Source organism: Syngnathus typhle, linkage group LG4, assembly GCF_033458585.1.
Source record: "Syngnathus typhle isolate RoL2023-S1 ecotype Sweden linkage group LG4, RoL_Styp_1.0, whole genome shotgun sequence".
Lineage (NCBI taxonomy): Eukaryota > Metazoa > Chordata > Actinopteri > Syngnathiformes > Syngnathidae > Syngnathus > Syngnathus typhle.
Window position 1 is genome coordinate 11202469 of NC_083741.1, and position 16280 is coordinate 11218748.

Sequence of the window (16280 nt, forward strand, 5' to 3'; positions counted from 1 at the left end):
AAACACCAGTCAATACTATCCTTCGTTGTCATATGTTTAAACCTCTCTTCGAGTAGTTGCTTCAATCATTCAACTTCAATTTAATTAAAGCTGTTAACATTTAAAGTACCATCGTAAATGTTTTGTCTTCCATTTGTCAATTTTTATTTCTTGTACAAGTGCTTTTGTCCACATTATTTAAAGACCTTGGACTCAAACCCTATATCTGTGTTCGCTTTTTGTTTAGTGTGTGGCGTGTTCTGTTAGAGGTTAGTTCGGATTAAGTTTACCTGGAAGGGTCCATCTCTCCAAGTTTGCAGAGAGGCTAAAAGCGAAGTAACAACAAAAGCTCTGGTTAGATGGGTTTTATTAATTGATAACTTAACAGCTTAACATATTTATACGTCACATGCAATGCTATGAATCCTTCTCACCAATACAAAAATTCAGATTCAGACTTTTTAATTGTCAATTTGCATCTCATTGCAAGTCACTACCAATTTCTGCAGAGCCCTACTCATTTACATCCACGATGAATGCACTCCAGATCTAGCTTGCGGTGCAGTTTTACACCACCACAATCTAAAACCATAATCATGAACAGGATAATAAAACTGAAATAGTGTTGTATTAGTTGGTACTGGTGTGGCTCATGTTGTGACTTGTGTGTGTGTTTGTGTGCGTGTGTGCGCGTGCAAATGCAAGGAGTCTTTTTCTCAATGTGTCTCTTGGCAGCACATACTGAACTCTAAATCAGCTGTTCCGGGATACATAAAAAAGGTGTAAAGATAGCACGTTTTGCTGTGACCACCTGTTCTTTCCGTTGCCCGCTGGCATTAAATGAAGAGTCAGGATTAACTTGAAAGAAATAAGACTACATGTGGCTTTTGTACCGAGAAGCATTTGACCTATTTGTATTTATTCTACATGCAAGAACGTGTTGCAATACAAATTGTATCTTTGTTTTGTTTTGTGTGTATGCCAAATTATGCAGAAATGAAAATAAGGCTGTTTGTTACCTTTCTGTAAAACAAATGTAATTGAAAAATAATCAGGTTTTCTCTCCCTACACTGAAGAATAATTTCAGTTTCAAAAGGCAATCATGATTCCCCTCACATGAGAATATCTTTCCAGTGGAAAATGGAAACGACGCAGACCACCGGCTTTCCCACTGCATGACTGTTTATTTGGAAGGCGTAGGGGTTGTGACACTGATCCAAAAGTCTTAAATTGATGTGACAGTTTGGTAAATTTTGCTTTATTTATTTTTGGATTTAGTGATGGAACTGGAGAATAAATTTAACATAGAAAATCCTCAAGTAATCCAGTCTGAGCAAATCAGCATGAGTCAATATTGCGTGCTAGGAAGTCTGTCTTCATGTCACTGTGTCCCTGATGTTTATGACCGTATTTACGTTTGCCAAGTTTTTTAAGGGCTCAGTCCTGGACTGAAAACTACTTGTGCTGTGAAAATCGAATTGAGAGACTGGAAAAGTGATTTTCTTTGTATTTTTTCTTTTTCTTTCTTTCTTTCTTTCTTTCTTTCTTTCTTTCTTTCTTTCTTTCTTTCTTTCTTTCTTTCTTTCTTTCTTTCTTTCTTTCTTTCTTTCTTTCTTTCTTTCTTTCTTTCTTTCTTTCTTTCTTTCTTTCTTTCTTTCTTTCTTTCTTTCTTTCTTTTTTTCTTTCTTTCTTTCTTTCTTTCTTTCCACTACCCAGTTTTGAATTTAATTAAATGCATTGTCATTTTTATCTCATCAATCTGAAATGAACTCGAAAGACACTCACGCAGTAATATGCCATTAAATGAACGAAGGCTGTGAAAGTTATTAACAGTAACAGGACATATCATTGCTCTCTAATGCAGGCTCACCCAATTTGTGCTTCCTCTTGTAGCTGAAGTGACTTGGTAAGAAACAGAAGCAACATTATTGTGTGGCAAATTAGAGGTAAACTGTGAAAACAAACAAGAACTGTGAGGTAGAAAGGGAGTCGACTTCTTTGTGCAAAAGCGTGCAATTGCACAGTTCACGCAGCTACAGCTTGACAGCAGCTTCACAGGCCGAGTGTTTAATTAAGGGGAGCGAGATGGAGAAGCAGGAGTGGCAGAAGCTGATGATTAGGTGCAGGCTTAATTGCAGGATGTGACTGGGGACAGATGTTTAACAGGTAATGACATGGTGAGCTGACCTGGCAGCTTGAAACTGGCAGATGTGCTTATTGGCAAAAAGTCTCATGAATAATTGGGCCGGACTTGACTCTGTTTGCAAAGATGGTTCTGCCACACACTACACCCGTCAAGACTCTTAGTCTCCCCTGGTTAAGAACCAAAATCTATCAAATTTCTATTGTGCATTTTCCGATAGGTATATTCTCACATTTTGAATCTGATGCCTTTGACGCCTTGTCAAACAACTGGGACATGGGCTACAAAAGAGTGGGGAAAGTTGGGGAATGCTGGAAAACTGTTGATTGAAATATAGTATCACAGAGACTTTTAATCAATCATTTGTCAGCAACACCCAGAAACGTCATTGACTTGTACGGGCCCGAGCCCATCTGAAGAATGAAAAAGTGAGCATCGGTCTGATGAGTGCACATTTGAAATTGTTTTGGGAAATCATGAATGTCGCGTTTGTGTGTGCACAAGACTGGCTTGCCAGCAGTCCAGACCTGTCTCTTATTGAACATTGCATTATGAAGTACAATATACAAGGATGGAGACACCAGGCTGTTGAGCAAAAATAAGAAAAAAATCCACCTACAAAGCCTCAAGAATTAGTGTCATCACTTCCCACATGCTTATTGAGTGTTTTGGAAAGGAAATGTGAAGTAACAATGTGGTAGACTTTGCACTTTTTGGGTAAAAGTGAGTAAATACTGTATTTGAAAAAAAAAATAATAATAATCAATGTAAAGCTAACTTGCGAACAGTCGTTGGAATGGATACGCTCGTCGAGGCTCGCCCAACCTCTTCGAAACAAATTCAGACGCAGAATTGTGCTGAATATTTAAAAAAAAATCCCTTTTAAACCACAAAAAAAAAAGTACCTCACTTTCGTCGTGTTTGAACAACCGCAATAAAAACTTTTTTGGTTGAACATCTGGAATCACTAGAAACTACCCTTATGTCACAGTTTGATTCAAATCAGGTCCAGACACCATGCACACTTTAAAACATCGACTTCTAACAGTCTACCACATTATTTCAAGCCAAAGAAGTGACCCAGCAAAGCGAGTGATGACAGGATGGTGTCAGTAGCGCAGACTCTTACAAGTTCCGTATGTGCAATAGTCTAGTGGAGTGTTGCCATGTGTACTATATAAGGACAACCAGTTTCATACACACTTACTTAATAATGCATGCATACTGCCAACATTTGGTTATGAAAAATAGGGAAACATTTTTCTGTGGCATCTTGGCCCAAAGTTCATTTGCCAGGTTTCCAATTTTGTGATGCCGCATGAAGGAAAACCATGCATTCATCATTGTTCCTCTGATATTCAATAAATGGTTCTGGTTACCATGAGTGGATAAGTGAGCACTTTTATTTAATGAAATTTGTGTAGAATAAGGTTAAATCAGGCATGTCCAGCTCTGGTCCTCGAGGGCCGCCATGTTGCCATGTTTCTTCGCATCCAACACATCTGATTTAAATGATCGGCTCATCGGCAAGCTCTGAAAGAGCCGGATAACGATCCTGATGATTTGTGAATTTGGGCATTTCAGTCTTTTTGTTTGGTGCTTTGGCTCATTAAAGGATGGGAAACTGGATTAGAGGTTTCACTAACTGCACCAAATCAGAAGATCCAGAAGGTTGAACAAGCTGGAGTACACGCTTTTCATGATTTTCCGTTCCATAAAATGTCCCTTTTTCCTCTGTTGTGTTCTTAGAACCTATTTTTACACTTCCAGTTGAATGAAGAATGTCTAAAAGTAAAATATTTTCAGATGTTTTTTGACTGCTTGTTTCAATCTTGTGTCAAGATTTTTTTTTCTGTATTCTGACACACCTCAGCTGTTGCTCTACAAAGTCATCCTCGTTTCCCTTGACCTGCTATAGTATATAAATTAAGACACTTTTGACAAGCAACCACGAATGCCTGTTGGCATTGGTCAGTCCAGATTGATAAATCAATTTTTTTTTTAAGATAAGCCAATATTCTGTTTATCTTACTTCTTTCTTATCTTTATGCTGGACAACCATATAATGACTATGTATCATTTTTGCTTCAGTGGAAACTTACTTGAATTAAATTGAAGTACTTTGTAGCCGAGGTTTTTTTAGGGGTTCTTCAAGAATTTAATTGCTCAAAATGATTCACCACAGAAACTAATGACGTAAAACACTCTCTTTTAGACGAACCACTTAATTATAAACACACGACGACAAATACATGCGTCATGATGTGTTTGATGATTTACACAAACAGGAAGCTAAAATGAGTCACAACAACCATGAATCAGAATTACAATTAAATAACAATTTGATCATTCGTAAACACACACACAAAAAAAAATCTAACCTTGTCTAATTCCACAAGAAACTCACGGCAAATATTAAGTGATTAGAAAACATTTTAGCCCCAATAAAGGTCAACTCTTGTTGCTTTACATCCTTTGAGTACCGAAATTATGTATATGCTGTAGGCTTTCCAACAACAGCCTCAACACCCTTGTTACTGGAATTAGACAATTACTAAGCACTTGAAAATGGATACGTACAAATATTTCATAGAAATCTTTCCATTTTACTACGCTAGGCACCGCAACATGTGTGTCCTCGTCTATTTCAGGACTATATCAAAGCAAGCATTGTTCTGAGAATCACAAAATTGTAAGTGCTGTTACCCAACATGATTATTTTTACTCCCTGAACAGAAACAGTATTACATATAATCAAAAGCTACCAGGCCTTTTTTAATTCTATAAAACACCATTGTTAGTAAAACAAATACGGTTTGGTAAAACGGAACCGTTTGTATCTGTTTTCAGATAAGACAACTAAATGGCCAACGGCCCAAACTAATTAAAACCACTGGCAGTCCAATGCAGTCACATATTTAAAATAGAAAAAAGAAAATAATCCACTTGTAGGAATCTAATTCAAAACTTGGCAGTTTATCAAAGCCTTAACACATTGTGGAAGACAGAACTAGGCGATTAGGAGTAAAGCTGCCAAAAGTATGTCAAACCGACAGTGAACTCTTTCTACAAGCTTAAGTCTATCTCTGCTGACTTTTGGTTAAAAGACCAGGTAAGCCCGGGCACTGTTTGTGAGTCAATTGTCTCATGAGATTCGAAGCTTAGATCTCAAAACCATGTGGCAAGGATGCAACCCACTCAACTACAATGCTGCCAATACTAAATACAATTGTAGACTGCATGCCCAGCCCAGGAGTGACACAGTGAAATTGCATGAAGAAAATCCCATCCAAAGACAACACTGTGTCCAGGTTGGAATCAAATCATTCTGAGAACAAGGTTGTTCAGTGAGTGTCTGATTGAAAAGATCATAACTTTAGGGACCTAATTTGAATGTGGATGGGAAGAATGACGCACAGCCATACACACGTGGAATAGAGAGAAAAATCAATATACAAAGCAGCAAGGCCAGTCGGCGCAACTGAATTGAAGCCACAAATTTGATGAAAATGATTACCAGAAATTTTATAGCGTGAAAGAACGTTGCTGGCGGTTTTCTGCACACTGACACTGATGACAAGAGTCCTGCCCAAGCCAATAAAGGCAATTATGTTGAAGACAGCTTGGAGACCGGGTGGCAAAGTTTCTAGCTACTCGGTGATGACGACGCCCTGCTTTGAATGACGAAATCTAGCCAGAAAAGCGGTAATATTGTGGAGCTCAAAATCTGACCTTTTCGAAAAGCAATGACCCTATTTTCAGTCTTTCCAGAGAGCAGAGATCTTTCTTTCACAATTCAACTTTTCATGACATAGCACTCAAATTTAATTTATTGATCAGTTAATAAATTCATTTTAAAATGTGTCAAAAATGTTTGTTTTGTTTTATGTTTTGTCTTGTTTCTTTATATCTCCTGATCATAACAACTTGTTTTTGCCTCCACCTTGTCTTGTCAGCCCAGTTCCTTTTGTCTATCAATCAGATTCCTCCAGTCACATATTTATTGTGTCTTGTCGTCTTGCCAATTTGTTTGTATTTAGTTGTCTGCTCATTTTTGTCTGATCATTTTTTTGTTGCATGTCACATTTCTAGTAGTTTTTTTTGCATGTTTCCTGATGTGACGAGTGTTTTTTTTTTCTTTGCTACTTTGAATCTTGATTTTTAGGACTTTGGGAATTAAGCATTCAGATATTTTTTTTCCGAAGTGACTTGATTGTCATTTTGTGGTTTTTATTTTTTATTTTTTTTGGTTAAGATTTGTCCTGCCTTGCCTCTTTGCTTCTTTGTACTGGCGTCCTGCACATTTACCACCATCACCACAAAACCCTAACAAGGAACTTTTATCCAAGTTGTCACATCGACACACGTCTCACCAATGTCTGAGACAGCACAAAGTATTTTAACAGCTGTCTTGGTGCAGAACAATGTTTTTCTTACACAAGAAGAATGTACAGCGAAATTACAAGTGAATGCTTCACTAAATTGTGAAATGTAATGCAACACAATGATATGCAGACAGAGTGGAAATGAGTAGATGAGATGTTTGATTGCTTCATCTAACATTAACATCTAGTGATAATATAGGAAAATATTAACATCCTTGTTCATACAAACGTGAAAAGGGGTGGGAGTGATAATTGACGTGGACATAGAACACAACGCAGAAATGTTTTTAGCTCTTTTGAATGGAGATTTGCTGGTTGAGCAACATTGATGGCATTGGGACCATCTGGCCATGATTATCACATAACACGACATTTGTAGAATTACGTAAGAAATGCAAAGTTCTCTTGATTGGATTCCACATTTAGTCCCAAAAGACAAATGTTCTCCTCCTACAATTATTTTGAGTCATTTTGTGTTCCAAATGTTGACTCCAAATAAGTTGTCCACCATGACTATAAAAGAAACACAATTAATAGTTTTATTTTGACCACGGTGAATCGGTCTGTCACTACCATAAGAGAACTAATACCAACAGCTATAGAGCCAGAAATAGAAATGAATGTGATGCTTTTGACTTTGATAGGCCGAACATGCTCCAAGGCTGCAAAACATGTAAATTGGCAGCCCATCAGACACTCAGCATGTCAACAATTGGATTGTAAACTGAGGTAAACAACTAAATTACAGTGGGTGGAGTTGAAACACTTTTGCACTTAATTTCCCAGGGTCTGGAGAAGAAAGTGTCTCTTTGTAACAAACGATCAAAACAGAGGTCACAGAGACAATTCACTTTGGCAACCAAGTCCATAAACAATACACCAGATCAATAGAACCAGGCCTTGAGCGAGCTGCTCTGAATTCTCCGTCATTGCAAAAACAAGTCTGCAGAATTGTTCGTATTTTGAAGTGACACAGAGTCTAAAACTTATCTTTTGTTTTTCATCCTCAATGCAAACATCTGTTTTAAAGATTCTGATAGAATTATTGTTGTCACAACTGATTGAATAACACCTTGTTTGGGCTGTTATGTTCTTTCCCTAAGGTCACAAGAAAATAAAATCCAGCAAGGGACTGTGATTAGTTCCATACAAAATGCTTTCCTTGTCTTTACTCTCACATTTTCACTTTCAGTGTCTCTGTAAAGTTCCCCAAGGTAAACTTGACTCCAGACAGGAGGCATAACACCAAATGTGGCCATAAAACCCTTAGGGATATGTTTTTTGATTTTCTGCTATTGTTCTTATTAACAACTTGCAAATTGTCAGAACTAAAACAAAACCAGACAAATGCTACAAACATGAGAAAGGGACATCATAAGAACTACAAGTGTTATACTTGTGTTATAAACAGGTTCCATGTCCATCCATCCATCCAATAAATGCATACAGGGTGACTTTTGAGTATGATTTTTTTTTTAAAGTTAGGATGATTAAATTCTACAGATAGCAGACGGCAGCGAGATTTAGAGTTGAGCAGCCGAGCTGTTTCCCATGATGATAAACTGAAAGCACAGTAAACAGCACAGAAGAGGAAAATTGAAGAGAACAAACAGCAGTGGTGTTATGGAGAAGGTCAGACAGATATGAAAGAGGAAGATTATGAATTGACAAATTTATGTGGAAGTTTGAACTGAATTCTTTACATAACTGGGTGCCATTGGAGTTGCTGAAAGAAATGGGTGATCTAGTGCGGAGAGGTGTTTTGGTGAGCAGATGGGTTTCAGCATTTTTCATCAGATGAAGGTTATTGAGAGATTTATGAAGAAGACTCAAGAAGTGATGAGGCTAAGGACAAGAAAATAGCAGTGTTTGGTTACAGAGGTGAAACCTGGGTGATTTTGTGAGAGTGAAACTATCCCGAATCACAACCAGACTCTTGGGGGAAGGAGAAAGTGAAGAACTCAATCATGAAAGAAAAACTGTCAGCTTTAGACAGGGAGAATTGTCAGTTGTATTGCTCTAAAGTTTCAAGAAGTTTGAAAGAAATTTGGTGGAAAAAAAATCAATACAGGATGGAGGTAAGTGAGGAAACGTAAAGGCCCAAAAACACAATCCTGGGGAACACTTGGTAACTCGGAAAAGAAAGTATTGTAAATATTTGATCCGAATGAACTGAATGCATTTTTCGAAAGTTGAGCGTGAAACCAGCTGGCATGTGTGTGATGCCAAAGGATGAGACTCACAATGGTGGGCAAGGTTTGAGATGGTATCAAAGACTACAAACTAGGGTGTCGATAAAACGTAAGACGGAATTGGCAGCAATGAAATATATTTTTTTTTAAACATAGAAGTCAATGGCAGGTTCATACTGTATGCAATAGTGTAATCATTGAGCAATAAGTGTATTTTACACTACGACTGTCTGTGGAATATGTGTCATGCAGGTAATCAAAAATCCATTCAAAGACAGCACAATGGTGTTTTTCAGTAGCTCGGCTAAAAGTCTGCCTCATGGTCACTGATTTGAGCTCAATTTGAGCGCATGCTTTCCACATGCTGTAAGATATTGTGGTAGTTGGCAACACGGTTGAACCAGTGCGGTAATCTTTGGATCACCCCTCCTAAATGAATGATGGCTGAGACCATGTACCATGCTGTCTGTCTGGCAGTACTGAACCTTGTGAATGACACTATTAATACGCTCAACTGGGACATACCTCTGGCGCACACAGTTGAAAACATCGTCACTTTTTAGACTGGCTTTTGCAAGCGCACTTTTTTTTTAAACCAGTTAATCCATGTAAGTACAAAAAATAAGTTGACAAGCCCCACTCCGTTCGACTTTGGAGCTTCCCGAACCATCTTGGCATACTGATTGATTTTGGCCACATTGCACCCTACCGTCATCACGGAGGTTTCTTGTCAGCACTCTCCTGGTTGCAATTCTCTGCCTAACTCCAAACTTGCTAATGATAACTGACACAAGATGGCTGCGGTAACTGGAAGGTCATACATCTTATTAGTGCAGCACATGCTGCATTTTTCAATGAATCAGTATATGTTAGAACTTGTATCATATTATCTGTGTTGTTTTATAAATGAATACACTTTAAGTTTTGCAGCGAATACTTGTATTAATTGTGCTGTTATTTTCTATAAATGCTACAAGAGCTGAGGCGATGTCATACAATTTTATTAAGTGAAAAGTAACTTTAACGAGACATGTCTCATAGCCATATAAAAGGAAGTAAGTTGCAGTGGGTTTTTTGTCACGGAAAGAAAATGCTAAATTGGTCTGGCACATGATTCAGATTATCTGCTAAAGTCTTTCCATTTGTCACATAAACTCAAATGAAATGTGCAGTGAGATTAGTCAATGGGCTTTTAGCTTTAGCCCGAGGCATTGGTTTAAGTTTTCTCATTGTTCAAATAGCTATTAAATATTGCTGTGGTCATTTTGAGAAATCATGAACATTTTTCTATAATGAGGGGAAAGCTGCAGGAGAACATTTTCTTCAACCATGCTATTGAATTTTGTTTCAGTTTGAGAACTACTGCTCTCCAAGTTGTGATAAATTTCAGTGGGATATTTTTCCCTCCAATAGTTAGTCAGGGATGCAGTATATTCAGTCTGACACATACGCCAAAAAAAAAAAAATGTGGAGGAAAATATAAATAGAGTTTCGAAAAAAATAGGTAATGGTGGTTTCAAGCAACAATTGGTCACACAACAATAAACATTCCTATCGCAGGACCATCATTGGCTTAACTTCCAGTATTAAAAGCAAGCCAAGAGCAGATTTGAACAGACGCAGCTGCCACACTCTGATATAAAAAGTCTGTATCATTTAATCATCGAGCTTTCACAGACTTTTCTTTGGAAGGATGAAGTAGTTAAGAAGTTTACGTGATATGAAGAATAACGGGCAATGACGTCAACCTTTTCATTCAATCCCAGGCTCTAAAAAAACAAAAACAAAACAAAAACCAGATTGGTACAGTCCAAAGCCAAGAAAATCCAAACAAATGTCATTGGATGGAATCCCGGTATTTTCCACAAATATTTGTCAGAGTCTCTTTTGTCTTCCTGGCAACTCTGAGTTGTGGTGCAGAATGTCAGCTCTTTTTGTCAATAGAGCCTGCTGGGGGATTCCATTCTAATTTTTTGGTTGCATTAATTGTTTTGTCCGGAGCGTTCCTAATGCCACGTATGAGCAAAATAAAATGTGTGTGTGTGTGTGTGTCAGGCACTCTATATAATCCTCTGATATGAATCAATGGCTGTGGTTGCAGAAAGGATAACATACGAAACGATTTCTAAGGACACAGCCAAAGACAGTACAATTCAAGTCAAAGATATTCATGAGAAAGATTCACTATGTTAGTCATGTCATTCATTCACATTCCTATGCTACCAAACAACTTGGAAGAAATGCAGTGTTTTTGCACCATACCAACTGTTAATTATATAGTATATAATTTTGGGCTTCAATAAATTTTTAGCATCATCCTCAGAAGTAATTGATGTTTGTTTGTCTCATCATCTTGGGAGTCTTTTATGCTTGTGTGCTCATTTATCATTCAAGTGGCTAGGTCAAATGCCAAGGATACGTCATAAATGCCACTTTGAAATACAAGTGGAGGTTTTGATTGCTGCTGAGTGGCTGACATCTAGTGGTGAAAAAAGCATGAGCATCTAAGCGTCTATCTATCTAAGCATCTATCTATCTAAGCATCTGTCTATCTAAGTATCTTTGCCTTTCTATCCTTTTTTGTGTCACACCACTTAAACTTCTCTCTGTTTGAAAAGGGTGGCTTTTGACTTTAGTGACAACATAAATATGCATGCCTTGTAAATGTCTCAGGTGTCCTCTGTCTAAATTGTAATAAAAGTCTTTGCTTCCATCACTAAGGGTGTTTGGATAAAAAGTCTCCAGGTAATATAGCACTGGATGGCTTTTTGCATCGTGATGAATAGCGCAGTAAGTCAAAGCCATGCCCATGATGTTTGTTATTCTCTGCCCGTCTAAATAAAATGGATGAATAAAAAGACTGCACATAATAGAGAGGTTGTCTTAACTACAGTTAGTCATCATCTGAGTTGAATCATGAGACAAATACCAGCTCACCAAAGGTGAAATACAAGTAACCAGACCAAAGACCAAATCTATGTATGTGCTCGAGATAAAATGTTGACTGAAAAAACACAAAATGGTGAATAAGGGTGATGCTCATCTGAGACACAAAATGATGTTAATACTGGTAGAAACATTTGCAAATGATATGATTAGTCAGTTTATATTTTAAATCCAATAAGTACATCCATTCTTACGACCCGAACTACTCGTCAACCCTCATAGGCACCCAACCCACTTCCTTAAGCTTTCCCCAGTAAATTGCTTTGGGTTTTGAGACAGATTTACACTTTTTTTTTTTTTTTTAAGTGCAACCATGAATCAACTTTCCTATAACACTGTCCACGTGGCCCATATATCTAGAAGAGAATCAGCTCAAAAAAAAAAAAAAAAAAAAGGTTTTTGACTTCGGGAGCTCAACAAAGTAATGCAATGAAAGAGGGTATTACAGATTGATATTATCACCAACTGAAATAAAAATAAGTGTTTCAATGTGTGTTTTGCATCATATTTCAGCAGCGATGGTTCTAATAGTTCTCCTTTCCCATTTTCAGAGGAGAAAATAAATTGTCATAAAGCTTTACAATTTTAATTATATACATAGCACCTGCTCTTCTTCCTTGAATAGAATCAACAGATAAAGCAAAGCTTACCTTCATTTGCTTGTAAAGCTGTATTGGCTATATTCTTGTCTCCTGTGATGAAGCTGTTTCGAAGCACTCAAGAGTCCCTGAGAGTATACGCGCACTAAAGTAAAATCTGCCCAGAGACAAATTTTAACAGCATAAAGTAGGACAAATGCGCAATATCCAAACATATATTAGAAAGAGGGATACAGCAGATAATATTGGGGCATATTCTTCCATGTGCTGAAGTCAGAAAACACACGTAGTAGCTGCACGCTTGATTGTCAATTCCACTTGGAAAATGCAGTTTGTGTTTTTTATCGTTATTTCAATCATCTCAACCACCTCGATTCAAACCAAAAAAACAGTACAGACTTGCATGGTTTCGCTGGTGCAGCAAAAGCAAAACAGCAACGATTCTTCTAACAGTCAGTGAGCAATCTGCTGAACTGAGCCATAGCTGCCCAACATGGGCAGTATGTTGTTGTCTGCCAAGAGTTGGTAATAGCTGGTGAACAGCTAGAGTCTTGATGGTGTAATCGGAGGCACGGAACATGGTCCATTTGGAGGGACCCGCCTCTTTCCTCCTTGTTTCCAACAGACCCCCACAATGCATTTGGGTCTGCTAGGTGTCATCTTCCCCCACCATCAGAGCTGAGACACCACCAGGTAGTGATCATTTGACGGCTCCATCCCTTTCTCCACTCAAGTGTCCAAGACATGCAGACTCAATTCCAATGACGCCCTCATAAAGTCCATCATTAAACTGCGGTCTACGGTGTCGAAGTGCCAAGTGCATGTATGTACACATCAATCAATCAATCAATCAATCAATCAATCAATCAATCAATCAATCAATCAATCAATCAATCAATCAATCAATCAATCAATTGATCAATCGATCAATTGATCAATCGATTGACCGATCTATTTGTAGAGCATACATGATAAGGTAGATCACAGTGCTTCACATTTTTAAATGTGCTTCACATTGTTAAATGTTATTAATTATGGAAAGTAAGTGACGTGCACACAAGTCCAAAAACTAATCAGCGATTATTAAATTAAACAAACAAACAATTACACTATTTGTAGAGCACTTTTAATACATGATAAGGTAAATCAAAGTGCTTCACATCGTTAAACGTTATTAATTATGGAAGGTAAGTGATGTATAACCAATCAGCGTTCGGTTTCGATTGATAGCCGTTGGCTGGATCTCGATTATGTTCAGAACTGTCACGTTCCCTGTCTTAACAGCAGAAATGCAGGCAGGGCAAAACTTTGTTTCAAGGGATAACCATAGTGTATGAACAAGTATGCCAATCAAAACTTAACAGAGAATTACAGCAAATAAATTGCAAAACGTAAAATACAAAGAATGAATCCAAATAAAAAAACAACTCAGACCTTTTCACCCACCACCATTTCCTTCAGAAATACTCCCAGTGCTTATGATTAAAGATATAGCTACAATAAACTCCTGCTGCTAACAAATGAAATGCCTCTAGAATGTCCTCCTAATTATAGATCCAAAGGCCCCTCTGAGAAACACGGACAATTTAAGAATGGAGAAACCGAAAAAGATATAGGAAAAAAAAAATAGGCTCAATGTGAGGCATCTTTTCATCTTTGCGCAGGGATTTACAAAGAATGGATGATTGTCCTTTTATTCCTGTGAGAAACCACACTTGATTGTTAAATTATTGAAAATAAATCGTAAATCATTTGTGCACTTGCCTACTTTTGTTCAAGTGATGATCGCACACTTTCTGCAAATCCTATAGACTTCATTTCACTTCTCAAATATCACTGTGTTTGTCTGCTATATGATATATTTAACTGAAATTGCTGATCCAAACAATCAATGATTTAAAAAGGAAAATCATGAAATCAGGGGTGCCCAAACTTTTGCATATATATGCTCAAGTGCACAAACATATTGTCAAGAGCACTCTGCTGGTAAAACCTACAGTTTAGGCTTCATTTATTTTCTTATATATATACGTATACACCTCATTTATTATTGGCTCAAAGTGAACTATCCAACCATAATATAGGTCAGATAATCCATCTTCCTTTTCAGAACTAAAATGTTTTGTGTTTTACGTTTGATAATATTACAGTATGTTTGAGTTCAAGGTTGACAAAGTGTTTGTCTTATTAGGGTAATAAATCATCATTTTTCATCATTTTTATGCATATTTCTAAATAAATAATGTGATACACCAAACTCGTTGTTGAGGTCCCATTTGTACCGATACGTAAGAAGCCTTAATGCGATGTATGGATGAGTTCAAACGATACTCTCCTTTTAATCCCATCTCTGATAAGGAAAAAATGTCTATGACTTTGAAATGTATTAGCAAGAGACTCAGTGGCCAGCGGACTGTAAATGGGCTGTGTTGAGGCAACTGGGTAACAATGGCAAGAAGCTACTGAGCACTTTTGGAAGGCCTGCAGCTACCAGTTGGCGTTATTGACATCGGGGGGGTTGTTTGCACACAAGCCCGTGAAGGCATGATGATAATTAACTTCCCCTGGCTGGCCCATCAGAAAAAACATTTGAATAAGAAGCAGGAGAATAAGAATCAGTGGGGGATGGTTGTCTCCAGTCAAATTGTCACAGTCAAATCATCCCAGCAGCTACTGTTAACATGAAACTTCGGTTACTACAGTTAAACGTTTATTGAAACGACAGAAATCTTTTTAGAACATGTTTTCTCTTTACAATATTGCTTCCAAATGGGACCAATGGGACCATGAGAAGACTTTTAATTGAAAATAGGGGTAAAATAGAAAATAATGAAGGTAGATAGATTTACAATTCATGAGATGCAATAAATGTTCATTTGAAAGTAAAATTCGACACTAAATTTTTAAACCATGGCTCTTACTTTCATTGCATGTGATATACGTATAGGTGGCCTCATAAGGCTCGCTGTAACAGCAAATCTAATGTGTATAAATGTAAAATCTCATGACATTACATAATTGCCTCATGCATTTGATTATCTATTTCAATCAATCTGCATGTGTGTGTTTGCTGTGTGTGTGTTAAAAGTGTAGACGAATAAAATTCTAGTCTAAACCCACCACTGGTCTGTTGAAACATGATTGATAGAGACAGAATTGACAGCTTTGGATGTTGTGCAACGTTCCGCATTCTTAGGGGGGCAGATTTGGCCTACCGGCCTTAAATTCACACGTGGACTGTCTCATTGAACTCCTGTCATGTTTTTATTTTTTGCACAAATAGCTGACGCTGTAAGACCTACGTCTGCTCCCTCATTAAATTTCATTCATCTAGCAGGGGGGCAGAGGTTGCATGTTTGTCCTGTTGTGATTGCGTTTGACCTAACCACATCATATTTCACATTTCATGCAGGCAGCTCCACCCAGGGAGTGGTTTCTTTGTTTGGGACTGAATTGTGTGTATTTATGCCGCAAGGAAAACAGTCGTCTCTATATCTTATATGCACTGCTCTGTTCTTTTAGCTGTTCTACCCTTAATAAGATCAAGAAAATACACTACATAAAACGGCCTTCTTTTTCACAAAAGCTCAGGATCCTCGAATACCAACTCATCCACTTGTCTTCAGCACTGGAATCTCATTTGAACCACATCATGACGCAGTCACAGGAAAATGAAACAACAACAATCACGGTTCATTTGAGTCTCAACAGCTGAGTCACTTGGCAGACTGATATACACCACACTCAAAGGTGAAAGGACGAAACTCGAGCTTGTCAGGCACCTTAGGGTTGCTATGACGACAGCAGCCGCTTCCTTTCTCTCAATTGGGGCAGAAAAGACTCGGGGGACCTGTAAGTTAGAAGCTCCACCCACTTGATTCACAAAGGTATCACTTGCAAACCAGGATGCAACAAGTTATTTCAATACAAACTTGACATTTAACAGTTCTGTCATGCAATCTGGGTTCACTTATTTATGTATGTATGTTTGTACGATCCGTGCATACGATTGGATTCAGTTGCGGGCGTGTCGCT